We start from the raw sequence: 27710 nt of genomic DNA on the forward strand, positions 1-27710 counted from the left end.
CCTATTCTAAAAACAAGAATCATTTTAACTTCTCACGAATATGGATGGATTAAAATCCCCAAATTGTAGGAGCTCACCTAACACCTAACAAATTAAAAGCCCCTTGAACTTGGAACAGAGGTTAATTTGACACTAAGGCTCACAATGTTCAAGTCAAAGTAATTCATACTTTCCTTTATTTAGACAGTCAGTCAATAAAAATGATTAATCAGCTACACATAGGCACTGTCTTAAGCCTAAGTGAACCATAAAGAGAGGACAACGGATTGAAAATCCAGCAGCTATATAAGAAGTGAGAGGTGGTAGAGAAAGTTGAGAAGAAAGAGAAAAGGAACATGTGTGCATATCCTGTATTAAAGAACTCGAAACTATTTCCACCATAAATATCCATGAAGTTATAGGACGGAGAACTGATAGGCAACGAGGAGGTGTGCTTTTTAAAAAAAAAAATTAGGGCGGGGGAAGGGGGGAGAAATGACCCAAACATTGTATGCAAATATGAATAAAAATAAATAAATAAATAAATAATTTTTTAAAATTATTTTTAGAGCAGCTTTAGGTTCGAAATGGAGTGCGAAGTCCAGACATTTTCCATCTATTTCCTGCCTCCCGCACGTGGGCGGCTTCCCCCAGTATACCACATCTAAGCAGCTCACTGGTCACAACTGACGAATACACACTGACACATCATTGGACTTATTCTTCAACAGATGACATTCATATACAATAGTGATCAGGAAAAAAGCAACCGCCATCTGATCTTTAGGATGCTTGGCTAGTCTGTTTCTTCCTTTCTACCACAATCTCTCAATCCTTAATGAAACAGAAAGGAAAGAAATATGAGCCATCCTGCTGCTGAAAGTCTGAGGATCAAATGGTGGATCATGGAGGCTCACATGAGGAAAGGAAAACTCCTTGGAGCCCATGGCTACATTTTGGACATTCTTCCCTTCAACTAGGCTTCCTCCTAACCCCTGCCTCCAACACACAGACATAATGCACGTGGGCGTGTGCACACACACACACACACACACACACCCTATTCTAACTCATACACCCTCTATGAGATCTTCCTTTGACCAGGAGGTGGGAGACTATTTCTGAGGATCCTTTTAGATCACTGATAATCCTAATTTAGTCATGACTCAAGGATGGGAACCAATAGGATAGGGACTATCAGAACTGGGATCTCCGGCTCCTAAAACAGAATGTCCTATGTCTTCAAAAGGTGCTTTTTCAAACTACAAAGGACTTCCACCACATCACAAGGAGTCAGACTCAGGTATACTGCTAGAGTGTGCACCTTTCTTTTCTTGAGAATTATTGCTCTGGTGAAACAGATTATGTTGAGATGGAGTGACCAATTTAGACTCCCTATGCTAAATCATTATCCACCATATAAATGTAGAGAGTAAAATAAATTAGCAAAATCACTGTTATGGTTTGAATCTAAAATGCCCCCAAAGGCCATGTGATAAAGGCTTAATTGCCAGCTAATGGCAGTTTTGGAAAGTGGTGGAAACTTTTTGAGGTGGGGCTACTAGAAGGAAGTGGGTCGCTGGGGCGAGCCCTGGAAGGGTACAACTTGTCCCTGCCCCACTCCATCTCATATATATATATACATATACATATATACATATACATATATACATATACATATATACATATATACATATATACATATACATATATACATATATACATATACATATATACATATATATATATATATATATATATATCAGCTTATGCCCACCATGAAGTGAGCAGCGTGGCTCCACCACATGTTCCCTGACAAATGTTCTTGCCTTAACACAAGCCCAGAAGCAACAGAGCCAAGTGGACCATGGATTAAAACCTTTGAAATCATGAGCCAAAACAAACCTTTCCTCTATTAAGTTGTTTGTCTTGGGTATTTTATCACAGTAACAAAAAGCTGACAAACACAATCTTTTTATTTATCACAATACCTATTTGAACCAAAATATTTTAAATTAAATACTTAAAGTTAAAACCACAAAAAAACAATAATCATGCTTTGGTGTGATTAATATGCCATTTAGATTCCTAAATATAGAATCTTATTCAGTGAGCCAAGAAACCTAATATGAATTAATGTAAAAAATAAAAGTTAGTATTAAAAAGACTGCACCTACATATAAGAATCTAGTTTATTTATCAGCAACAATTCCACCAAAAAATCCTATTTGAGGGCACCACTAAATTAAGAAACAGGAAAGAAAGGAATGATACATCTTCTCAGTGTTATTCAAACAGTGAAAGTTGTATTAGTCAGCTCTCCATCACTGTGATAAACACCTGAGATAATCAGCTGAAAATGAGGAAATATTTATTTTGGCTCATGGTTTCAGAGGTATCGGTCCATGATCACTTCACTCCATTGCTTTTGGGTCTGTTAAGGCAGTACATTACAGTGGGGAGCACATAGTGGACTAAGCTACTCACCTCCTGACAGCCAGGAAGCAAAGAGGGATAGGAAGGGGCATGACCCCCAATGACCTAACTTCCCACTTACTAAAGCTTCCACTACTTTTCAACAGCACCTTTGGGAGACAATCAATATCCAAACTATGTGAGTTGTAATTCCAAATCTTCCCTCCCTGTTCTGCCTGACTTTTCTCTCGCCTGGGTGAGTAGGTAGGGAAACTGGGTTCGGAACTGATGCAAGATTTCAACTCAGAGATTAGGCCAGAGTGGAAGGTACCTACTAGGATCTAACTCTAAATGAATAAGAACTTTGTGACTTATTATCTTCATTCCTTGGGCCCAGGATCCTCATTGGCATCTTATGATCGCTAAGGTTCCTTCCAGCCTTATTACCTGGGGGGTTGAGGTACAACCAATCCAGCTGTTGTACTAACCTGCAGTACCAGTTTGCTACTGATGCTGCCCTTGCATGTATTCTCTTCTAGGAGGCTTTCATGCAGTGGACATGGGCTCAAAACAATGCCCTAAGATGTTACCTCTCTATACTGAATACCTCCCCAGCCACCACCACACATACATTAACCCCAAGTCCTCCTGTTTCAAAAGTACAGATCGCAGAGCATCTGCTCTTAATGTCTCTAATCACATCTTAATCCCATTCACATGTCAGGAATCGGAAGCCCTGAGACTGTCTGGTCCACAGATGTGCTGTATCTGCCATATAACATGCTTTTTTGTGTATGTGTGTGTGTGGTGGTACTAGGGGGTTGAACTCAGGGCCTCATGCTTGCCAGACAGGTGCTCTACTACTTGAGCCACTCCACCAGCCCTTTTTGTGTTGATTAGTTTTGAAATTGGGTCTTGCCTTATGGCCTGGCTGGCCTGGACTATGATTTCCTATTCGTGTTTCCCTGTGTAGCTGGGTGTCAGGCATGTGCTACCATATTGCCATTGGTTAACATGCAGTCTTACAAACTTTTTGCTCAGGCTGGCCTCAAACTGTAATCCTCCTGATCTCTGCCTCCCAAGTAGCTAGGATTATAGGCTTAAGCCACCATGTCTATCAAACTTTTGGCTATCTTTGAGATAGGTTCTCTCTCACTTTATGCCCAGGCTGGCCTGGACTGCAATCCTGTTTATGCTTCCCACACAGGTAGGATGACAGATGCATGCCATCATGTCCAGCTTACATTGGTCAAGATGGGGTCTCTTGGAATTGTTGACTGAGTTGAACAGTGATCCTCCAAATCTCTGCCTCCTGAGTAGAAAGGATTATAGACTCGAGTAGCCAACTGGCTACACCAGACTTTACCCACACAGATATCCAGACGTCTGCTCCTGATGCTTTGGGCTCAATCCATTGCAGCAATCACCTGGAGATAAGAGTATACTCTGTCTCTCCATAACACCCATTGAGGGCCAGGTGCCATTTATCATCCCACCAGGGCCGCTGACTTCCCATAGCTCCACCTGGTCACTGCAGCCATTTCAAGTTGGTACTCCAGATCTCCATGAGGGGACAATTTCAAATTTACCTCAGAAAACTATGTGTGATCTAGGTAGAGCAAAGACCGGTGTATTGGTCCAATTTCCATTGTTAAAACAAAATGTCTCAGGCTAGGTACTTTTTTAAGAAAAGAAATTTGTTTAGCTCACAGTTTCCAAAGCTGAAAGTTCAAGAACAAGCAGCCATGGATTCATCCTCGAGAGAGGGCCTTGTAGTGGATGACATTATTGCAAATGGAGTCACACGATGAGGCAGGACATCAGAAAAAGATTCAGGGGTCTGGCTTGCTCTTTTATAAACTCACTCTCATGAGAACTAACTGGGGTCCCATTGGGGCAGTGCCTTCAATGACCTGATTGCCAGGTACTAAACCCCATCTCTCAAAGGTTCCACCACCTCCCAACATCATCACGCTGAGGACCCAGCTTCCCACACATGAATCCCTGGGAGACAAATGCAAACCTATGCAAACCATAGCAACTGGCTTCTTGGGAAAGTGTTTTCTGAAAGACCATGAGGAACTTTTCTAGATCTTTTACTGTTTGAATCATCTTCACAGACAAAACTCACTTTTCATCTAAAATGTGGGCCTTTTGAGCTAGAAATGACATCCTTCCTAATGACAGCGATGGAAGAGAAAAGGGAAAAGAAACAATATCTATATAAGGAACAATCTCCTTTTTAAGTGATCTCAAGAAGGACGCATTGTGCTTGCCAGAATGACATTGAAATATGTAGTAAAGCCCAGGAAAAATATGACCTCTGACCTTTAGCTATAACACACAAAAATATAGCCAGTGACAGATACAGGCACACTTACTTTCCTGTCCTTATTCCCAACTCAATTTTAAATAAGTATGTCTATTTCATAGTGAAAGGAATAGGAGGTCTCAGCGGGCCCCAACCCCCTTGTTGGAGAAACCAGTACCAAACATCCCATGTAGATAAGATAAGCAATGCGGCAGGGCTCAGTTAGGGCATATAGAATGTGGGGAATGTGAGCGGGGGGTACATGCAAGATGTGAAGTACGTGCAAGATGTGAGGTACGCGCAAGATGTGCTCTGCCTGCTTGCCCAATGTTGATAACGAAAATATGCATGCCACCGCGGTCTATATAAGATTTCCCCTAAAGAGGCTCAGGGTCGTGTTTTCCTAACCGGTCCTGCGTGTCCGTGTGGGAGCTCGACCCTGGCTAGCCAGCCCAATAAACTCTGCTTTGTTGATTGCATTCACGCCTGGCTCTCTGTCTCTCGGGGGAATAGGATTCCGGGTCCTAACATTTGGAGGTCCCACCGAGATTTCATTTTCTCGAGAGACAGAACCTGCCTGCGAGAAAGCAGGGGCGATCCCAAGTCCTAGGCGTTGGGAGGGGATCCCAGACCCTCATTTGGAGGAACTTGAGTGTTCCATTTGGGCCGCGGCGGGGATTCGGCCAATCCCCAGGGAGATTCATTCTGGGAATCTCGCAAGGAGGACCACAGGGTCCTATTGGGAGAGGCTTTCCTCTCATTTGGGCTCGAGCATTTTAGGAACCCTGGCACCAGGTGAAGAACTAATTGAGCTAGTCGACCGACCACCCGTCAAGTGGACGCCTTTCGGCCTGATATCCCAGTTGGACGGTGAGGAGGTTGAATGGGGTGCGCACCAGTGTGAGAGAAGGACCGGTCCGAGCGAGTGCTGGAGAGTGTTGTGTGTGTGTGGAATTATTGTTGCCTTTACCCTTTTTGTTCTATCTCTCTTGGTGTTTGAGTCTCCTTCCACAATGGGACAGGGACAAACAACCCCAAAGTCTCTGATCCTTTCTCACTTTCCAGAAGTTAAAGAAAGGGCCTTAAATGCGGGTCTGGTCATCAAGAAAGGCAAGTTCGACACCTTTTGTTCTGCAGAGTGGCCCACCTTTGGAGTCGGGTGGCCCATTCAAGGTTCCCTCTCCCTAGACCTGATCACTAAGGTTAAAGCAGTCATTTTTCAGCCAGACAATCGAGGCCATCCAGACCAAGTTCCTTACATTTTGGTTTGGGAGGATCTGGTGAGGAACCCTCCCCCTTGGTTAACAGTTTTTCTGACCCACCCCTCCAGTTCGGCCCCCGGGGCTAAAACCCCAGTCACGCCCGCCTTGGTCATAAAGGAGGAGGAAAAACTTCCTCTTCCCACCTTGACCGGTCCTCAAATTAGGGCATCTCCTTCACCATCTCTGGTCTTACCAGAGAGTTCCCCCCTTTACCCATCCCTCGCAGGGGCAGAGGAAGATCGGCCACCTCCATACGTGACTCCCCCTGGCCAAGCCAGTGCCCCGGAGGAGGAAATTTCCTCATCCTCCTCAACAGGACTGGCAGCAGGAGGAGGAATGGGTCGAAGACTTCGCCCCCGAGGGACCCGGGAAAGGGAGGGGGAAGACGGGCCCCCCTCATCAACACAGGGGGAGGAAACTGTCCCTACACTTCCAGTCCGGATGGTGGGCCAAGGGGGACCGGGAGGAGGGCAACAGTTTCAGTACTGGCCCTTCTCCTCCAGTGATCTATATAACTGGAGGACGCAGAACCCGCCCTTTTCTGAAGACCCCAAGTGTCTCATAGATCTCCTGGAGTCCATCATGCATACACACCGTCCCACTTGGGATGACTGTCATCAGCTGCTCAATACTCTTTTTATGACGGAGGAACGAGAGCGCATCCTCAACGAAGCGAGGAAGAACGTCTTGGGGGATAATGGGAGACACACAACTCTCCAACCGGCCATAGACGAGGCTTTTCCCCTACGCCGCCCTAATTGGGATTTCGGGACCGCAGAAGGTAGGGAGCGTCTTTGGATCTACCGCCAGACTCTTATGGCCGGTCTCCGAGCGGCCGCCAGAAGGCCCACCAATTTTGCAAAAGTGAAAGCAGTCGTTCAAAGGGAAAACGAAAGCCCAGCCGGTTTCTTAGAGCGCCTCTATGAGGCATACCGTCAGTACACCCCTATTGACCCTGAGGCGGACCTCCACCGGTCTGCTGTGGTACTCTCATTCATTAATCATGCAGCTCCAGACATTAGGAGAAAACTCAATAAACAGGAAAACTTAGGGGAGATGACTATAAGGGAAATGCTGCAGGTAGCGGAAAAGGTCTTTACCGCTAGGGAAACTCCAGAAGAAAGGGAGGAAAGACAGAGAAAGGAAGACAGGGAGGCCCAGGAGAAATTGAGAAAGGAGGACCGGGAGTTCCAGGCTAAGGAAAACCAAAAGCAACAGAGAGAAATGGCTCGTATTTTCCTAGCGGGTGTCCGGGACCAACCCAGGGGAGGGGGCCACGCCAGGACCCCGGATAAGGAACACTGTTTTTACTGTAAGGAAACGGGGCATTGGAAGAGAGAATGTCCTAAGTTAAAGGGAAGAAGAGGGTTTGGAAGGAGACCGGGGGAAAACAGGGAAAGGGAACGAGCAGTAGAGCAGGCCGGAGTCCTCCTAGCCGGAGAAGAGGACTGAAGGAGACGGGGCTCAGACCCCCTCCCCGAGTCCTGGGTAACAATGCATGTGGAGGGGAAGCCGATGGGGTTCATGGTGGATACCGGCGCCCAATATTCGGTTTTAAACAAGGCACATGGACCTTTGAACAAGGCACGAACAAGTGCTGTTCAGGGGGCCACCAGTACGCAGTTATGTACATGGACTACCAAAAGAAAGGTGAACTTAGGAAAACACCAGGTCACACACTCCTTCTTGGTCGTCCCTGAGAGCCCCGCTCCCCTGCTCGGACGGGACCTACTCACCAAAATAGGGGCCCATATCCATTTTGAACCAGATGGAATAATTGTGACTGATCGAGAAGGGAGCCCGATTCATGTCTTGTCCCTATCATTGGCTGACGAGCATCGTCTGTTTAAGAGTCAGCAGGAACCAGGAGGGGACATGACTCATTGGGTAAAAAGATTTCCCACGGCCTGGGCGGAGACTGCGGGAACCGGCCTCGCCAAACACCTCCCGCCCGTAGTTATACAATTGAAGGCTTCTGCTCTCCCCATTCGGGTGAAACAGTATCCTATGCCTGAGGAGGCCCGAAGAGGCATAGCCCCTCATATCCACAGGCTAATAAAGGAAGGAGTACTGCGGCCTTGTCAGTCTGCCTGGAATACTCCTCTGCTCCCCGTCCGAAAGCCGGGAAGCGGGGACTATAGGCCTGTGCAAGACCTATGAAAGGTAAACGAGCGGACGGAGGACATTCATCCCACCGTTCCGAATCCCTATACCTTGCTCAGCCACCTACCCCCCTCGCAAGTATGGTATACAACCCTTGATTTGAAAGATGCTTTCTTCAGCATTCCATTGTCAGAAATTAGTCAGCCGCTATTTGCTTTCGAATGGCAAGAAGATGGGGGCCAATCCGGACAGCTCACTTGGACCAGACTGCCGCAAGGATTTAAAAACTCTCCCACCCTGTTTAATGAGGCCCTGAGCCAGGACCTGGAACCTTTTCGTCGGAGCCACCCACGAGTCACTCTATTACAGTATGTTGATGACTTACTGTTAGCGGCAGAAACCCGAGAGGAGTGCATCAAGGCTACTGAACACCTGCTAACGGAATTAGGTGAGCTGGGGTATCGGGCAAGTGCCAAGAAAACTCACATCTGTAAAAGGTCAGTGACATATTTGGGTTATCGGATTGCAGATGGGGCAAGATGGCTGACTGATGCCATGAAACAGACTATTCTGGCTATCCCATCCCCGACATCCACTAGGGGGGTGAGAGAATTCCTGGGCTCCGCGGGGTTCTGTAGACTCTGGATTCCAGGATTTGCGGAAATAGCCAGACCCCTATATGAGGCCACCAAAGAAGCTCCAGATTGGAGTTGGGGAGAGAGAGAACAACAGGCCTTTGATCAGCTAAAAGACGCTCTTTTGCAGGCCCCTGCCTTAGCCTTGCCAGATCCTACAAGACCATTCACTCTGTTTGTAGATGAGAAAAAGGGGGTAGCCAAAGGAGTCTTGACCCAACAGCTGGGTCCCTGGAAGAGACCAGTGGCATACTTTTCCAAGAAATTAGACGCAGTAGCGGCAGGATGGCCCCCCTGCCTCCGCATCATAGCGGCCATTGCCGTGCTGGTGAGAGAAGCCGATAAACTAACCTTTGGACAGGCCCTCTGGGTAACGGCCCCTCACCCGGTGGAGAGAATCCTTAAACAACCCCCTGGGAAATGGATGACGAATGCCAGGCTCACCCACTACCAGGGGCTCTTGTTGGATTCCCCTCGGATCACATTCACAGATCCCGTAATCCTGAACCCTGCCACCTTGTTGCCTAACCCGGAACTGCAGACACCTGTCCATAACTGCAAAGAATTCCTCTCCGAAGTTACACAGGTACGGGCTGACCTAAAGGATACCCCCCTGTCCGGCTGCAAATTAAACTGGTACACGGATGGAAGCAGTTTTTTCCAAGATGGAGCCCGAAGGGCAGGGGCAGCTGTAGTCGACCAAGAAGGAAATACGGTATGGAGCAGCGCCCTCCCACCCGGAACATCAGCCCAAAAAGCGGAATTAATTGCCTTGGCAGAGGCCCTGGAGAGGGCAAAAGGAAAGCGAGTCAATATCTACACCGATAGCCGCTATGCTTTCGGTACCATCCATGTCCACGGGGCCATCTATCGCGAAAGAGGATTCCGCACAGCAGAAGGAAAACATCTAAAGAACCTAGCCGAAGTCCAGCGTCTATTAATGGCAGTGGAAAAACCGAAGGCAGTGGCAGTGATGTATGTCCCAGGCCACCAGTCTGCCAAGACGCCGGAAGCTGTCGGTAACAACAGAGCAGATCAAGAAGCAAAGAGAGTAGCAATGGTGAGTCCTCCCATGGAGACAGGGCAACCTTCCACGGTTGCGGCGATAGACATGCCGGTGCCAGAGCTCCCTCCGCTACCCCCCCGACCAGAATACTCCACAGAGGATTTCACTTGGATGAGAGCCCACTCCCCCTTTAGAGAAGGGGAAGACGGATGGAAAAGCGACTTGGAAGGCAAGTTAATTCTGCCTGAAAAACTCGGACGATTCCTGTTGGCTAACTTACATAAGTCCACCCATTTGGGGCGGAGAAAATTACTAGACTTGTTGACATCTGCGCAGCTCCGATTTCCGAACCAGACCATAGCAGTCCGCCAAATTGTGGAAGATTGTGCCAGCTGCACAATCATGAAACCAGGACGAAGGGAGGGGCACCATACAGGTACTCGGGAACGGGGGAGGGCTCCGGGAAGAAGTTGGGAAGTGGATTTTACTGAGGTAAAACCGGGAAAGTTTGGGTACAAATATTTGCTGGTATTCATAGATACCTTTTCAGGCTGGGTGGAGGCTTTTCCTACAAAGAAGGAGACGAGTCAGGTAGTGGCAAAGGCTTTGCTAGAGGAAATCATACCCAGATATGGGGTGCCCGAGGCAATTGGGTCAGATAACGGTCCGGCTTTTGTTAGTAAAGTCCTGCAGGGACTAGCCCAGACTATGGGGGCCAATTGGAAGCTACATTGTGAATATAACCCCCAGAGCTCAGGGCAAGTAGAAAGGATGAATAGGACACTAAAGGAGACTTTAGCCAAATTGGCCCTGGAGACTGGCGGTGATTGGGTGACGCTCCTTCCCTTGGCCATCTTCCGAGTCCGGAACTCCCCCTATGTCCATGGGCTAACTCCCTTTGAGATCCTGTATGGGGCTCCACCCCCCATCATTCAGAGGACCTTAAGCCCAGAACTAGGTGATCTGGCCCCAAATTACCTGACCATGTTGCAGGCTTTAGCTAAAGTGCAACAACGGATTTGGCCCTTAATTCAAGCATACCACGCTGTTAAGAGGGACCCGGCTCCGGAACATGGCATAGTCCCGGGTGACATGGTATGGGTTAAAAGGCATCAGTCCAAAACCCTAGAGCCTAGATGGAAAGGACCTTATGTTGTACTGTTTACTACCCCTACCGCCCTCAAGGTCGACGGGATTGCAGCATGGGTACACCATTCCCATGTAAGACGGGCTCACCCTCCGGAGAAAAAACAGGAAAATTGGTCCGCACGGAAGCATCCAACAAACCCACTCAAGCTCCGGCTGATACGGGATGCTCCGAAAAACGAGAACACTCCAGATGCTCCGCAGCCCTCCTAGAATGGGATTATCACCTGGGTCCACTACACCCACATCAGACCGGCAGATCCGGTAGCTATGAAGAAAGGCTTCCTGCCAACAAGAAGGGTGTCCCACCACAAGGAAAATTTTTTCAAACTCAAACTTCATACTGGACCTCGGTAACTTTATTCCTTTTTCTAACCCTGTCCACCACTTGCTGGGGGCATACAAATCCACATCAACCTTTTAACCTGACCTGGATGATTGTAGATGTGTCCACAGGAGACATTCTTAACCAGACCTCCAAGGTGACCCCTCCCAGCACCTGGTTCCCAGAATTATACTTTGACTTAAGGGCCTTATTCACTGGCAGGGGACAATGGGATTTGCGCCAAAGTTACTTCTATGTCTGCCCCGCTCCCCAACCCAACCACAGAAAAAAATGTGGAGGAATCGCAGACTATTATTGTAAGTCATGGGGTTGTGAGAGCTCAGGGGATATATGGTGGCCACCCCCCAAACAGGGGGACCTTATTCAATTAAGTAGAGTCTCTCAATCTGGCATTACATACCACCAACCTAGACCTATAAATAAGGGATGCCCAACTCCCCCCAATTGTAATCCCATTATGATAAATTTCACTGATTTAGGAAAAAAGGCAACGAATTGGGAATTGGGTAAATCCTGGGGAGTCAGACTCTACAAAACAAATCATCCAGGAGCCCTTTTTACTTTGCGGCGTGTGCAACAACCAGTCTCTACTCTAACAATAGGCCCTAATAAGGTACTTAGGCCACCCTATGTAAAGCCACCTCCCCGACCTTCCACAGCTCATCACCTTCTCTCAACCATAGCCCGGGCTAATGTTACAACTCCAAGACCATCAGAAACCAGCCCTCCCCTGGTGAGGCCCAGTCTCATGACCGCATCTAAAGACCCCCTCTGGGAGCTAGTGGGTGCTGCCTTCCTGACGTTAAACCACACCAACCCTAACATGACTAACTCCTGTTGGTTATGTTATGATGTGAGGCCCCCATTCTATGAGGCAATAGGGCTAAACACCACTCACGATACCTCATCTGAGGAAAACCCTACTCAATGTTCCTGGGGAGACCGTAAGAGAGGTCTGACCATACAGCAGGTAAGCGGCCAAGGAACCTGCTTAGGAAAAGTGCCAAAGAACAGACGGGACTTATGTACTGTTATTAACGCCAGTTCTACCTGGGAAAATGCTATTAAATGGGTAATTCCAAAGGACAATGGGTGGTGGCTATGCTCGCGGTCTGGACTCACCCCGTGCCTATCAACTAAGGTGTTTAACAGCTCTAAAGAATTCTGTGTTATAGTGACTGTGCTGCCCCGCATCCTCTATCATTCGGAAGAGAGTCTATATTCATACTGGAATACAAAAATGGTTGAAAAAAGGAAAAAGAGAGAACCTATTTCCACAGTAACTATTGCTACCCTACTCAGCCTAGGGTTAGCGGGAGCAGGAACCGGCATAGCTTCTTTGGCCACCCAGCAGAAAGGGATGTCTTCGCTGCGTGCAGCCATAGACGAAGATATAGAGAGAATAGAAACCTCCATTAGCCACCTAGAAAAATCCCTCACTTCCCTGTCTGAGGTAGTACTTCAAAACCGACGAGGTCTGGACTTGTTGTTCCTCCGAAAGGGGGGACTATGTGTTGCTCTAGGGGAAGAATGTTGTTTTTACGCTGACCATACCGGAGTTGTTCGTGACTCCATGTCTAAACTTCGAAAGAGCCTGGAACAAAGAAAACGAGAGAGAGAGGCCGGGGAAAGGTGGTTCGAGTCTTGGTTTAACCAGTCCCCATGGTTGGCTACCCTTTTATCTGCATTGGCAGGGCCAATAATAATCATCCTATTACTTGTTACCATAGGACCCTGGATTCTAAACCGACTTATGACTTTTGTCAAAAGTTGAATTAATACTATCCAACTTCTGGTCCTCCGCCAACAATATCAGGCTCTTCATCCCCTTGAGAATGATTCCTCAATTTAGGCCGTAAGAAAAGGGGGGAATGAAAGGAATAGGAGGTCTCAGCGGGCCCCAACCCCCTTGTTGGAGAAACCAGTACCAAACATCCCATGTAGATAAGATAAGCAATGCGGCAGGGCTCAGTTAGGGCATATAGAATGTGGGGAATGTGAGCGGGGGTACATGCAAGATGTGAAGTACGTGCAAGATGTGAAGTACGTGCAAGATGTGAGGTACGCGCAAGATGTGCTCTGCCTGCTTGCCCAATGTTGATAACGAAAATATGCATGCCACCGCGGTCTATATAAGATTTCCCCTAAAGAGGCTCAGGGTCGTGTTTTCCTAACCGGTCCTGCGTGTCCGTGTGGGAGCTCGACCCTGGCTAGCCAGCCCAATAAACTCTGCTTTGTTGATTGCATTCACGCCTGGCTCTCTGTCTCTCGGGGGAATAGGATTCCGGGTCCTAACAATAGGTGTAGAATTAAGCATTTCTACTCCCTCCTCATGGGCCTTCAAAGACATCACTAATGGGTTGAGATACCGTAACACTTCAGCCTGGTGAACCCTCCTGTTCTACTCACTGTGGTATGCTGGCAGCCCAACACGTGCAGCTTGCTGGCAAGATAAAGATGTACCTCCGTTTGCTCAAAGAGCCTCTGGACACCTTCTGAACACTAAGGAATGGGTCTTGAAGATGTGTCACAGTGGGGATACAGTGGGAGGGACCTCAGGGGGAAAAACTAGCAAGAAATGTAAATTGAGGAAGACAAAGACAGATTCTCCCTGCCCCTTTTTGTAAGAAAATCTAGATGAGCAAAACTTTTCTTCACTTATCCTCCTCTCTGATTCTTGGAAAATTTGGGTTTATGTTTAGTTATATTCAGAAAAACAATTATCTCAAGTGTCTGGTTGATGGTTGAAAGTAAGCTCCAGGAAGAAATAGTTTCTAAAGGGGTAGAATATGGAACCAGGAGAAAAAAGCCACATCTATGCAATCCTCAGTCTCCACCACCTCACACCCGCCAAGCATCTTCACTCCTGAGTGGGGGACATTTTATTTTTAATAGCGAACTGTCTACAGCTTCAAAGGTTTATCTCAAAATGTATCAGCACAGGCAATGGTAAGAGACTTGGAGAGGGAAGCCACTGTTAAATCATAACAGAGATAAATGCTTATTTCTCCCAAGTTTGCCACAATGTAGGCATGAAAAAGACCAATTAGACCAATTCAGGGTCTCGTACTAGATGAGACTGCCAATTCAGATCCAGCTGACACTTACTGGAGGCTTTCATATAAATTATCTTCACTCTCAAAACAACTCGATAGGCTAAGTCCTCTTAGAGTCATTATCCAGATAGATATTTTACTGTTACTCGGTTAATAAGTAGCACAATTCTCAGCGTGTAGCATGCAATGCTGAAATCAGCTTTGAAGAGAGGTAACCAGATGATGACTAGAGGTCCTATCACCCATCAACACAGTCAGTTTGGCTCACACAATTTTTAAATGCATATTTCCTATAAAATATCTGATTCACTATTAATTTTGAAAACTGAGAAAACTTGGCAGCATTAGGTCCACATGGCAACACTTAGCTGGAGCTAAAGCGAATTGATTTGAATTTGATTAGATGAAGAATGTCCTCTCTCTGGTCTGCCTCAGCCTCACACACACACCAATGAATGCACACTCAGGAAGTACGAGGGCTTCACTCACCTTTGACTTTGCTTGACCTAGACCTGAACCTCCAGTTCATCACCCACCCATTTCCTACCTGGAGTTAACTGTTAACATTCCTCTTTACTTCTTCTCAAAGTCCTCTTTAACTAGAACTGTCTGCTGAGAGTTGACTTTCCAACCTGGTCCTTTCCACATTGTTGACACCTGAGTGAATGCCTCACCCATCTTCCAGCCCTGGAGTCATTGCTTGAAAGAAGAGCAGGAGAAGAGCAGGAGTTCTAAGTGTTGACAAAAAGCCACGAGGCTAACTGTCAAATTCCTGTAAAACTAATACAGGCAGGCGTATTGCTGATGATGGGAGCTTAACACTTTAATGGCACCGCTAATTCCTCTTTCCCACAATCATCTTCATTGCTATTTGCCTATTTATCAGCCATTTTGCACCCTACAGACCCAGAAAACCACCAATAAAAAAAATCTTTACAAAAGAAAAGTCCAAATAATACATTTTTCTCCCTTGACACAATATATTAAATATTTTAAAATATCAAAGGCCAGAAGTGATAGTATGTGCCTGCAATCCCAGCTATGTGGGAGTCATAGGTAGGAGGATCAGTCTGAGGCAGCCCCAGGCAAAAACACAAGATCCTATCTGTAAAATAACTAAAGCACAAAAGGGCTGGAGGAATGGCTGAAGTGGTACAGTGCCCGCCTAGCAAGAATGAGGCCCTGAGTTCAAACTCTAGTACTGCCCAAAAAAATCTAATCATATATTATTGTATAAATGCATGGAATTATCGTACTGTACCCCATAAGTATGTATCGTTTAAAAATTCAATGATGGGGGGCTGGTAGAGTGGCTCAGTGGTAGAGCGCATACCTAGTAAGTGTGAGCCCCTGAGTTCAAACCCCAGTAGTGCCCCCCCCAAAAAAAAATTAAATGAAATTTTTAGGCTGGGCACAGTGGTCACACCTGTAATCCCAGCTATTTGGGAGGCATAGATCAGGAAGATCATGGTTTGAGGCCAACTGAGGCAAAAAGTTAGGTAGACCATATCTCAACGAAATAAGGTAGGCATGGTGGTGCACAGCTGTTATCTCAGCTATGCAGGAGGCATAAGTAGCAGGATCGTGTCTAGGGCAGCCCAGGCAAAAACACAAGACCCAACTCAACAATAACCAAATCAGAAAGGGGCTTGGGGACTTGACTCAAATAGTAGAGCACTTGTCTAGAAAGCAGGTGAGTTCAAACCTAAGTACCGAGAAAAAAATGAAGTTTTAAATCTAAAAACAAGGCAACATGCAATAAAAATCTGAATTTCTTCCCACCCTTCCAGAAGGATGAAGGAAAAATTTACAGAGAAGTATAGAATGCAAAGTATAATCCTTGCAGAAGATTTGAACACATCAATTGATACACAAAGATCCTTTTTTGAAGGTGCTATATTAAATGACAAGCAAAAGCTTGATTGCTCTATGTTAATTAGATGTTATTCCAAAGAAACATAGGAAGCAAGGCTATCACTAAAATGGTTTAAAAAAAAAAAAAGGACAGCATGGCTTATTGGTAAATTCTCTGTGACTGGCCCTAAAAATGATCCTTTCGGTAAGTTCATTCACCAGCTGGTCTGGATCTGCTTTATGGGAGCTCTGTTCACAGGCTAATGATGATAGCAAATCCTAACATGTGTTTAGTCATATATACATTAATTCACTCAAAAAGTAATTAGCAGGCCTAAAAGCGTAGGAGTGGTACTGACACATGAGATAACCATCCCATATTTTCCATGGTAACAAACTTTTCCATTGCCTCTGACTGAAGGTATTGCCTGTTCTAATGCTTGTGACTCATGTGGTAGAGACAAGACCGTTGCTGAAACAAGTTTTCGTGAAACGCATGCCACCAAGCCCCTGGGGCTCCCAGGAGCCCCAAATTTTCTTCCTGTACCTTTACCTTGGGCATCATGAACCACTGTGACTGACTCTCCTCTCCCAGAATGAACTGCTTTAAACTTCTAAAAGGCTGCTGCCTACAATTACTTTTGTACATAGCAGTTTAGAGAGCAATAAAAAAGTGAATTTAATGGATAAGTGACTTGTGAATCTGTCCATAAATCAAAAAAGGCAAAGAAAATTGAAACTTGTTAGAAGTTTTTTAAATAGTCCTTCCATAGAAATGCTAGCGAGTGCTGGCTTCTTCTGGTTTCTTGAAGAGGGTTCAAGGTCATTGGATGATTGTTTGTTCTCATTAATGGAAACAAGTCAGACAGAATTCTCAGATAATGTGAAAGCTATTTTTCTACCTTTCAGAATGTATAATGCGCCCATTTGTGGGAGAGTGCACTATAAAAAGAGACTTCGCAACTCGGTGGAGGGTGGAGATGAGCTCAGAGATGATACCTCTACAGGCAATGACGAAAGAAGTTCACCCTAGGACTTGAAATGTGCTAAATAATCAACACTGCAGATAATCTACATAAAGAGTCAAGATACATTACCAAAACAGCTAACTTCAAATTCAGCAAACTACCTCAGATTCTCCATGGCAACACATTTACTAAAAGTGCCACCATGGGCCACAGGATTAGGGAAGGAAGTTAGCAGTATTGAAAACAAAATTCACTAAAATATTTTGGCTTCAGTTGGAACAAAAATAGCATTCTCTTTTAAGGAACAGATATTGTGGAGACTTGATGATATTCTAGGAAATGAAATGAGATAATGTTTTCAAAATAGTCCCATGATAACGTCAATGAGTAATTTCAGTTCTTATCACCATATTATATGTGATTCATGAGCAGTACTGATACTGAGGCAAGGAAAGGTGTCAGAATGTTTAAAAAAATCAGTGCCTCCCTCTCTCTAAAGAAAATAGCACATGAACAGCCACTGCTGATAGATAATACTGCTCACTTGAGGGGGAGAAAATGTCTGAAAACAGGTTTCACTGTTTCTCAACAAACACTGAGCCAAAGATCTGGGTATACTATCCACAACATATTTATGTCCAACTTCAGAATCAGAGAGATCCCAGGTTATTCAAGCTAGCGAAGGCTTTAAATGTCCCCTGGCCCATGCCCAAACTGGCAGACACCAGAGACATTAAGTAACTCCCCTCAGTTACACAACCCGCAAATGGCAGAGTTGGATCCAAGGAACCAGATCTTCTCATTTCTCTCCTTCCTTGTTCTAGTTCTTCTCTTCTTTGTTCCATTTATCCTCCTCTTCCTCTTTCCATTCCTCCTCTTTAAAAAACAATGATCAGGGATAAAATGTTGCTGAAGTCCTGATGCAAATCTGATAAAATACAAAAAGCTGCCTCACCTGGTTTCCCTTTTCTCACCCCTTTCCCCAACTTGCTTCTCATGCATGACAGCTCTCTGAAGCATGGCAGCTCTCTGGGACATTGTGCCTACTTCAAAGATTTCACATTTTCTTTGATGGCTGTCCCTACCCTCAAGCCAGAGGTCAGGGCTCCCTTGGCTCAGCTACCTTAGCACCTGTGTACCTCATGCCTGTGCATCTTCAGCTACATATCTACCACCTTGTTCTTTAACCATCTGATATTTTTCTATTTCTTACCATACCTGCAATACTGTGCCATCTTGGAAACAATGACATTTGTCTTCTTGACCTTTGTAGATATCATTTTATACAGTCTTTAATGAGGATCAATAACTGCTTTCTGAATAACTAACAAATGTTACCAAATTTCTGATTCTCTGAGTGTTAAGAAACAGCAGACAGCCAAAGTAACATGATGACAGAGAATAACATAGCTGTGCCACATAGTTTACTGATAGCAAAAGGTCCATGATTTGATGCTATACAATTTCTGTAATGATTTTTTTTAAGTCTACAAAAGGGCTGGCTAACTCTTAGACAAATTCTGCCCATGGTCTAAAATTCAAATTAGTCTCTGCCCTTCCTCTCTCTGGCCTCTCTGCCCCAAAAGCCCTTCCCTCTATATTTCTTCTCTGCCCACCCAAGTTCAAGGCTCAGCTTAACCACAAGTCCTCCACAGGACATTCCTTGATCACCATAGTGGGTCCAGGACTGTTTATCAGACCCTTCTCTGAGGTCTCACAGCATTTGATTTCTACCTCTCAGGCTGTTAACCTCTTTATTGGATGCATTCTACTTATTTAAGCATGTCTTTTATCTCCTCTGCCCCACTAAGTAACTTTCAGAAGGGCTTCTCCCTTTACACCCTGAAGATGACTAACACAGATGGCATCTTTAAGTTGCCCACGCAGGTCCTTGTAAACAGTGTTCTGCCTTGCTAAAACATGAAGTTTGGATTCTCTCCTTAAAGACAGCAAGTCACAAACAAATCAATCCTCATCTGAAAAGTGAAGATGAGGTCTCTTCCAGCTGAGACAATCCATGACGTGGGCAGCCACGGCTTGCGTTATCTCAAATAGATCAACAGGTAAAGGAGGACAAGCGAAGCAGCCTACTTATCTGTGTTGGAGGTGGGAGGAGAGACAGAAAATAAAGTTGTGTAACTTGGGCTAGAGGTCACAGAAGATTTCCTAGAAGAGGTGAACCTGACCTGAAGCTTAAAGGTTGAATTAAACAAAGAAAAGGAAGGACATTCTCATTGCAGGTGGCAGCATAAGCACAGGTTTAGAAGTTAAAATACCTTCTTAGGGGCCAGGTACGTGTGGCTGATGCCTGTAATCTTAACTACTTGGGAGGCCAAGATCAGGAGAATCACAGTTCAAGGCTAGCCTGGGCAAATAGTTCATGAGACTATCTCAAAAATGCCCAACATGAAAAACAACTGGAGGAGGATTCAAGTGGTAGAATGCCTGCCCAACAAGCATGAAGCCCTGAGTTCAAACCCTAGTACTGCCAATAAATAAATACTTTCTTTGGAAATTTAAGAAATTGGAGTAGAGAATAAAATGAAAAATGGTAACAGAGAAAGCTGAGGGGAAAGGCAAACAAGTCATTGGGGCTTTCTAATTTATTATCAAGCTTCTTTTTTTTCCTGGAGATACAGAGAGCCCTTAAAGGATGTCATGAAAAGCAGTAACAGTTTGGTTAGCAGTGTGGGAAGTGAACTGGTAGGTCCTAGACAGGAGGCCAAATGACCATTATGGCAATTGGAACACTGCAGTAATCTATGTAAAACATGAAGAGCTTTGGGGAGGAGAACATGAAAAGAGAACAATATTGAAATTACTATCACTTGGATCATTTGTATCATTTGTAAGAAATGGAAGCAAAGAGAACAGGGAAGGAAAGGAAGGCATCAAGGATAATTCCAGTTCTGTGACTTGAGCATCTAGGTTGATTGTGATGTCATTTACAAAGATAGACAATACAGAAAGCACAGGAAATTTTAGAAGGAAGAGACTGGATCGAGTTTAAGCTATCTGAGTGAAAGAGCCTGAGTTGCCAGGTGCCATGGCTCACACCTGTAATCCTAGCTACTCAGGAGACAGAGACCAGGAGGATCGAGGTTCTAACCCAGCCCGGGCAAATAGTTCCATGAGACACTCTCGAAAAAACCCATCACAAAAAAGGGCTGGAAAAGTGGCTCAAGGTATAGTCCTCAAGTTCAAACACCAGTACTGAAAAAAAAAAAAAAAAGAAAGAAAAAAACCTAAGTTAATTGAAGATGTCTGTCCAGTGGGCAGAGCATCACATAGGTCCAGATCTCAGAAGAGAAGTTTCAGAGCCAGAGATTCATAGGAATATATGAAATCATCCTGGGAAAGTATGTAGAACTCAGAAAAATCTTAAGTTTAAGGGGGGAGAGAGAAGAGGAAAAACCTTCGAGAAATTAGGCACTTGCAATTAAAGATAGAAGGAAAACCAGAAAAGATCAGCTTATGAAAGCTGAAGAATGTTTCAGGAAGCAGTGAGGGCTGGGGATATAGCTCCCCATGCCATACTCAAGATGTTGGATTCATCCCAGCACCAAAAACCAAAAAGGAGTGAGTGAGCAAATGCTACAGAGATTATCAAGTGAGATAAAGACTTCAACAATTGCATTTAGCCAGAGGAAGTTTTTAGTGACCTTGGAAAACAAAGCACTTTCTGAGGAGTGACAAAAAGTAAAGGCAGGAGTGACCTAGGGAGTACTTGAAGTTAAGAGGTTGAAAAAATAAATGTAAAGAATTTTCTAGAAGGTAGGCTTTGAAAGGAATATGAGAGATGAAGCCAAAATAAGATATGGGGCTGAAAGAAGTTTTGGGGTAGGTGTGTGCTATTTAGCTGGTTAGTTTGTTTTTACAGTTGAAAGAGCCCTGAATATGTTTATACCCTGAGATGAAAAAGTCAGGAAGAGGCTAAGGACACAGGAGGAGGAGGATAAAAAAATGGGGAAAGTGTGGGAAGTTCTTCATCAGCAGTTAAAGTGACAATGAGCTGGCTGGTCCCTATAGCTGCTGGTGGTTCTTTCATGGCTATTTCCAAATATTTCAATGCACTATGGATTAAGAAGTCCCTGCATCACTTATGTTCTCTCACAGGAGGCCTCTGCACCACAGGCCTTACTTGAGGTACAGAGGCTTCTAGTAACCCAGGCTGTGCTCAGAAGCTGGACTGTTCAACCCACACAAGAACAAATGCTAATTAGTATTTTTGTTTGCTCTTTTTAAAGAGTTATATTCCTATAAATATGTGGAATGAAGGATTTATTCTATTAAAAAAAAAAAAAAAAACCAAGGACACTCCCTTAGTTGGCAGGGAGGGAGGGACCCAGATGGATAATTAGCCCTCAGAGGGAGAAGAGACAACTGTTCCTGGGAGACAAGTAGGGAGGGATAATGGATGTAGATGCAGCAGACAGGAGGGCAGGTAGTTAAGGGGCTCCTTCCACAAATCCAGCTGGCAGGAATGAGAGAGTTGGTCACAATAATGTAGTAATGATTCCAAAAACCTATTATGGGACCTGGTTTGTTCAGTCATAGAGGAAAAAATGCAAGAAACAAAAAAGAAAAAAAGAGGGGAAACTTTACATTAAAAGAATCTTAATAGACATATCAATCTCAATATATGGACTTCATTTGGATATGGATTCAAACAGGAAGCCAAAAGGCAACCAGGAAAATAAAAAAATTACCTGTATGTCTAATGATATTAGGGTATTATTAATTTTTTCCTTTGATAATGCCATTGTGGTTAATTTAAACATCCTTATCTTTCAGACTAGATATAATATTCATACATGAAATAATATTATATCAAGAATTTTCTTTAATCTGCTTGCAGGATAGAGGTTATAAAACAAGATTGGTCATGAGCTAAGTGATAGATATACATGGAAGTTTATGGCATTATTCTCTCTACTTTTATATATGTTTGAATTTTTCCATAATAAAACATTTTAACAAAAAGTATGTATTTTTTTAAAGCCAGAAAAAAAATAAGACAATCCTGGGAAATAAAAGCAAGAGATAATTAAGGATATATGGAAAAGTTACTAAGCGTTATTATAAACCAGCTAAAGTTGAAAACAATAAATTTGTTGTAACAAGGCTGAGCTCATTTCTTTCCCAGGAGCATTCAGAAGCTTTGATGTGAAAGTGAAGAAGTTGCATTGGTGCAAAGCAAGGTTCTAACGGCAGAAGAGGGTACAAGAGATGCAATGATCCTGACTAAAGAAAAATCCAAGCCTTAAGTCATTATCTTGTCCAGATTGGATGGAAAGGAAAGGGAAAACACAAAGTTACTGATACACTAGAAGGAAAAAAAGAAAAACAAAAAAAAAAACAAAACTGGAAGTTTCAAAGAAAATACATGGCTGGAAAATGGGGATGAAAAGGTTGGAAGGATTAGTCAGCAGGCCAGTCATTGTAGTTTAAGATTTCAGTCTGGGTGATGACAAGGTCAAATGTAATTGCAAATGCCTATGAAGTATCTACATAAAAGGAAGGCTGAGGCTGCAAGAAGGTGAAAGTCAAACAGAATTAAGAAAGATATGAAGTTGTGAGACTTGGGTGTTATTTGGGTCTTAAAGAAACCCTAAGACCTTGAGTTCAAACCCCGTCCCACCAAAAAGAAAGAAAAAAAAGAAAACTAAAGGAACCCTAAATCCCCCATGATGAGACTGCATTATCAATTCCATAAAACAAGGTCTCCTCTCTTTCTCTCTTTGTCTCTCTCTCTCTTTCTCTGTCTCTCTCTCTCTCTCTCTCTCTCTCTCTCTCTCTCTCTCTCTCAATCTTCCCCCCCCTTCCTCCCTGCCCCCTACCCATAGTAGTTAGCATACATGAAGCATTTATCTACTGTAGCACTTGGCACATTTGACTTTTAAATGCATTGCATGAATGAAAAGTCTATGTCACAAATTCTTTAATCTCAACTCTTCAAGTTTCCACCCACCTCTGGTTAGTGGGTTGATTTGCAGTAAGAAGAAAGGATGGAGCACTCAAATGAATATGCTCCCAAAAAGGATTTAGAAAGCAAAAGAATATTAGAGGAATAAAAAGTAAAATTTACAGGGAAAATTCAAAGGCATTCACTTAACAGTCCTTTGACCCTGAACTAATGTACAAGCTGCAATAGAATTAATAACTGTCTTTGAGTGAATGAGAGGTACTTCAAGGGCAGGGAGCAAAAACAAGAGGAGACTGTTTACCTAGTGCCCTACCCAGGTGTTGTTTTGCTGAGAAGACTGGTCAGGTCTAAGTGGGAGGTGTTTTGGATGACACCAGCTTAAGGTCATCTCTGGTTCAGAAGCCAATGGGCAGGGCAAGCCTTCTAAAAACCCCTTTAACTCTGCAGTTGAATAGAAAAAACTCCTTATCCTGAAACTGGTCTGTCTGCCCAGTAATCTCAGAAACAAATTTGACTTTCTGAGAGTACAGTGGGCTCTTATGACTGCAACCATAAATCATTACCATTTTTAATTGCCATATTTTAACAAGATAGTTCTCCCCATTCACCCAGATGAATTCATCAACCCAGAAAATTATAAGAGGGAAAACAGTTTAAATTGAAGAAGTAATTTAGAAAGGGCATAAAGAAAAAAAAATCTTAAAATCAAAAAAGAATTGTACAGTAAGTCAGATTACAAATAAAATTCTTAGTACTGATAATCTCAACTATTGGGTAAGTTTATCACTAACCAGACACTGCCACACATAAATTCTCATGTCACCATGACAGCAGCCCTGGGATCTAGTGTGGGGTAAAGATACATATACCCTCTGTCCTCTGAGGGTTGGCCTGAATAACCTTAGACAATTAATTAGCTGGAGAAAAGATATACAAATGTATTATGTGCATGGAGGATACCCCTTCTCCACAGAGAAAAGGAAGAATGGAGAATGTAGACAAATTTTAGGGTAATAGTAAATGATTTTTTTGGGGGGGGTCAGTACTAGGGTTTACACTCATGACCTTGCACTTGCTAAGTGGATGCTCTACCTAGCCTTTTTGATTTAATTATTTTTTGAACAGCATCTCATGTTTATGCTTGGGTCAGCCCCTCCTATTTACATTTCCCCGCACAGCTGGAATGACAGGAATGCACCACTGTGTTCAGTTTTTATTGGATGAGATTGGGGTTTCCCTAACTTTTTGCCCAGGCTAGCCTTAAACCCATTTCTGCTTCCGGGTACCTAGGATTACAGGTGTGAGCCATGACACCCAGCCAATAAGTAATTTTTGAAGGGACATAAATGGGCTTGAAGAAATACAATGGCCTGAAACAAAAGTCCAGGCCTGTAGAACAGTGGATTGCAAATCATTCCCTATAGAATATTGAATGGGACTAAAAATAGAAGATAATAATGCGTGGCAAAAATTGTCCAGGTGTTGACAGACTTCCTTCCTGAGTTTAATTAATGAAAACTCAGGGAAGGGACTAGAGGTAATTGTTTTCTTCCATAGTGGATTGGACTTTAAGCAGGCAAGGAGTTCACATCAAAAAGCCTCTTCTAGCATCTGCTGCTCTTTAAATTCCTTTAGTTTAAAATAATCACTACATCTGGATGCCCTTTTTAGGGTGACAGTCCTTGGATTCCTTCCCAGGTGAAGAAACAGACTCAGAGATTAAATGACTTGCCCAAGAGTCCAAATCTAGAAAAAAACTGGAGCCTGGGCAGGTGGACTGGAAAGAGGACATTTGCTCCTAACCATCACTCCAAACTGCTTTACTAAATCTTGTGAAGGACGTAGTAGGATGTACAAGTAGTCCCAGACAGACAGACAAGAAGACATGAGACACTAGATGGGAGTCTGAGACTTGAGGAGTTAGAATTGTAAAACAGAGGAACTGTTTACGATCTCTCCCTGTTTTCTACAGTTACAAAAAAAAAAAAAGAGGAAGGGAAGGCTGAGTGGGAGACATGTTACAGACAGAAAATCCTTCCAAGTATCATTTAGGCCCCTGTCTATCAAAGAACAGGAATAAAAATGGAGGAACTCCAAAGTCAAAGTCCCTGAGTAACTATTTCCTTGTGAATGAAAGAGACTAGTATGTAAATAAGAGCTTTTGCATAAGCCAGGCATTCTTTCAAGTCCAGTTTATCTGCAGTATGAGTCATTTCCTTTCTAAAGCAAGAGTAAAGAGACAGAGGCACATATCATTACACAGCACATACCTTCTTAACAGACCTTCGCTTCAAATAGCAAGAACGCAGAGGGCTCCTCCTTTGACAAAACAGCACATCATTTTGCATTCCTCATTCAGCTGAGAGAAATGAACGTGAGATAACAGGCAGATAAGAGGACAGAGGAAGCCTCAGGTCCAGCTGAAGTTAACTGATACCCACAAAGGAATCTGAATAGCAAAAAACCTTTGAGTGATTCAGGTCAGGTTTATCTCTTCCAAAAGAAGTTAACTCCACTCTATCCAGGGCAGCAAAGATACTCAGAAATCTTCCGAAGAAGACTTAGAGCAACAAAACGCCAGCAAGTGGAAAAGGAAACAAGTCACAGACACATCTACTGATGAAGGCTTTGCACCGGGACTTGATCTTCCAACTAAACAATAAATACAGTAGTGTTCTGGAATGGCATACACACACACACACAAATAAAACCACTGAAGTGAGCCAATTCCTCCTTTCAGTGCCTATTGTAGGTCTTGTCCAGCCCCTGTGACAACCTACCAGGGTTAACTCATTTTTCACAGGTTAGATTAAATTTCAAGAGTGAAGCAGGGGAGGAGGAAAGCAAGTAAGTAGAAGTGGAAACACATTCCCTCCCCCTCAGGAACTCCGTGGGCGTAATTCATCCTTGCCATATGCCCTGCAGTGTGACAGACTCACCAAACCTCTCCAGTCTCCACATTTACTAATGCTCAAAGCTAACAGGGATCACCAGCACCAAAGTCTGAAGGCCTTGAGATGCCACACATAACACAATAAAACTTTATTGAACACCTATTGTGACTCAATGCAATGAGTGTTCACTACCAGGAGCTACAGGAAAGAGGCTCATTACTTACAGCAAGTAAGGAGACCCCTGGAGTTCACTTACAAAGCATTGTTCTTTCTCTCTGTCATTTTGTTTTGCTTTTTTTTTTTTTAATTTTATCTTATCGTTTTTACATTTACTTACATGTGTATATATTATTTGGACCACTTTTCCTCCACCATTTGTTTTGCTTCTTAAGACAGGGTCTCGCTTTGTAAACTTGGCTGGCCTTAAACTGATAATCCTCCTGTCTTTGCCTCCCAAACCCTGGGATCCTACGATATACTATCATGACCAGCTTGCAGTATTCTTGAACAAAGAAAACAGGGTCTTTTATTGGGGAAACTTAAACATATTCATATAAAGCAAACTCATCATCATATGTACAGATCATGATATTTCTTAAATGCTCACCTTGCCCCAGAAACTTTTTATTTCTTTATGAATTCTAAGTCAATTAATTCACACAATAGTAGGTTCTACTGATAGCTCCAATTTATGAATGAGTTATTGGTATTACTGTCTTCCCACTTGCTCATACAGCTAGCAAGATAGAAACAGGATCTGAACTTAGTCAGTCTGACTCCAGAATGCTTATCTACAATGCCAGCCAATCAGGGCAAAGCCAGGAAATAATCTTGCTTCATATTTTGCCTCTGCTCAGTTCTATGTGGGCCAAAGCTGTTTCTAACACAACTGTTACCTGATCCACCTGTTAAATCCTGAAGACTGTGTAGGAGAGAAAAAAACTTCCTACTCTCTGAATGTTAATTGAGTCTATGAAATAAATGGACAATAGATATTTATTTGTCTATTTTTGTGGGAAGTGCCACAAAATATGAGACTCAAAGGAAGGTCATATGATCGATATTTAAAAAGCATAAAGAAACAGGGACTTGGGGTTGCTTGCAGGGTGGGGGGAGGGGTCCCCCTGGCCTCCACAAGCTATAGAAGAGTGGGTAAGGAGAGGAAACACACAGCCACAAAGTTCTGCTTATGCAATGAAGAATCTCTCAGGTGACTAAAGCCATCTGGATCAGCCCTCTGAAGATACTCCATTTCCTCTCCTCTGACATTTTGAAGGAAACTTCAGGGGAAAAAAAAAAACCCTCTCAGCATTGGCAGTTCCTCAAGTGCTGTTTGAGGCAGTTCATATACCCAATAGCTGAAAGCTACTCCATCTCCACATCCTTCCCCAAATTCTTTGAGCTATGTTATTTCTGTTGGAGGCCCCCATATTCTTTCATAGGAAAGAATAACTTTTGGTCATTAGGACTGTTGCTTTAAAAAGACTGTGATTAGCCAGGCGCCAGTGACTCATGCCTGTAATCCTAACTACTCAGGAGGCAGAGATCAGGAGGATTGAGGTTAGAAGCCAGCCTGGGCAAATAGTTTGAGAGACCCTATCTTGAAAATACCCAACACAAAGAAGGGCTAGCAGAGAGGCTCAAGCAGCAGAGAGCCTGCATATTAAGCATGAGGAGCTCAAATCCCAGTACTGCCAAAAAAAAAAACAAAAAACAAAAAACTGTGATTATGTTAGATTAAGACAGCTCCTGACACACAATTGGCTAAGGCTGCTTCTCTGAGGAAAACTCAAAACAGTCTTAAATCAT

General features: G+C 43.8%; 1 long non-coding RNA gene across 1 annotated transcript in view; it reads right to left on the reverse strand.

Moving 5' to 3' along the window:
* The window catches only part of LOC141425553 (uncharacterized), a 252486-nt gene extending 226878 nt beyond the window's left edge, over positions 1–25608 (reverse strand). The window contains exon 1 of the long non-coding RNA XR_012450526.1: positions 25278–25608. This is a non-coding gene — a long non-coding RNA (uncharacterized lncRNA). The remainder of the gene's footprint in view (positions 1–25277) is intronic.
* Positions 25609–27710: the final 2102 nt, after the last annotated feature.

The sequence above is a fragment of the Castor canadensis genome, chromosome 8 (genome assembly GCF_047511655.1).
Source record: "Castor canadensis chromosome 8, mCasCan1.hap1v2, whole genome shotgun sequence".
NCBI classification, from domain to species: domain Eukaryota; kingdom Metazoa; phylum Chordata; class Mammalia; order Rodentia; family Castoridae; genus Castor; species Castor canadensis.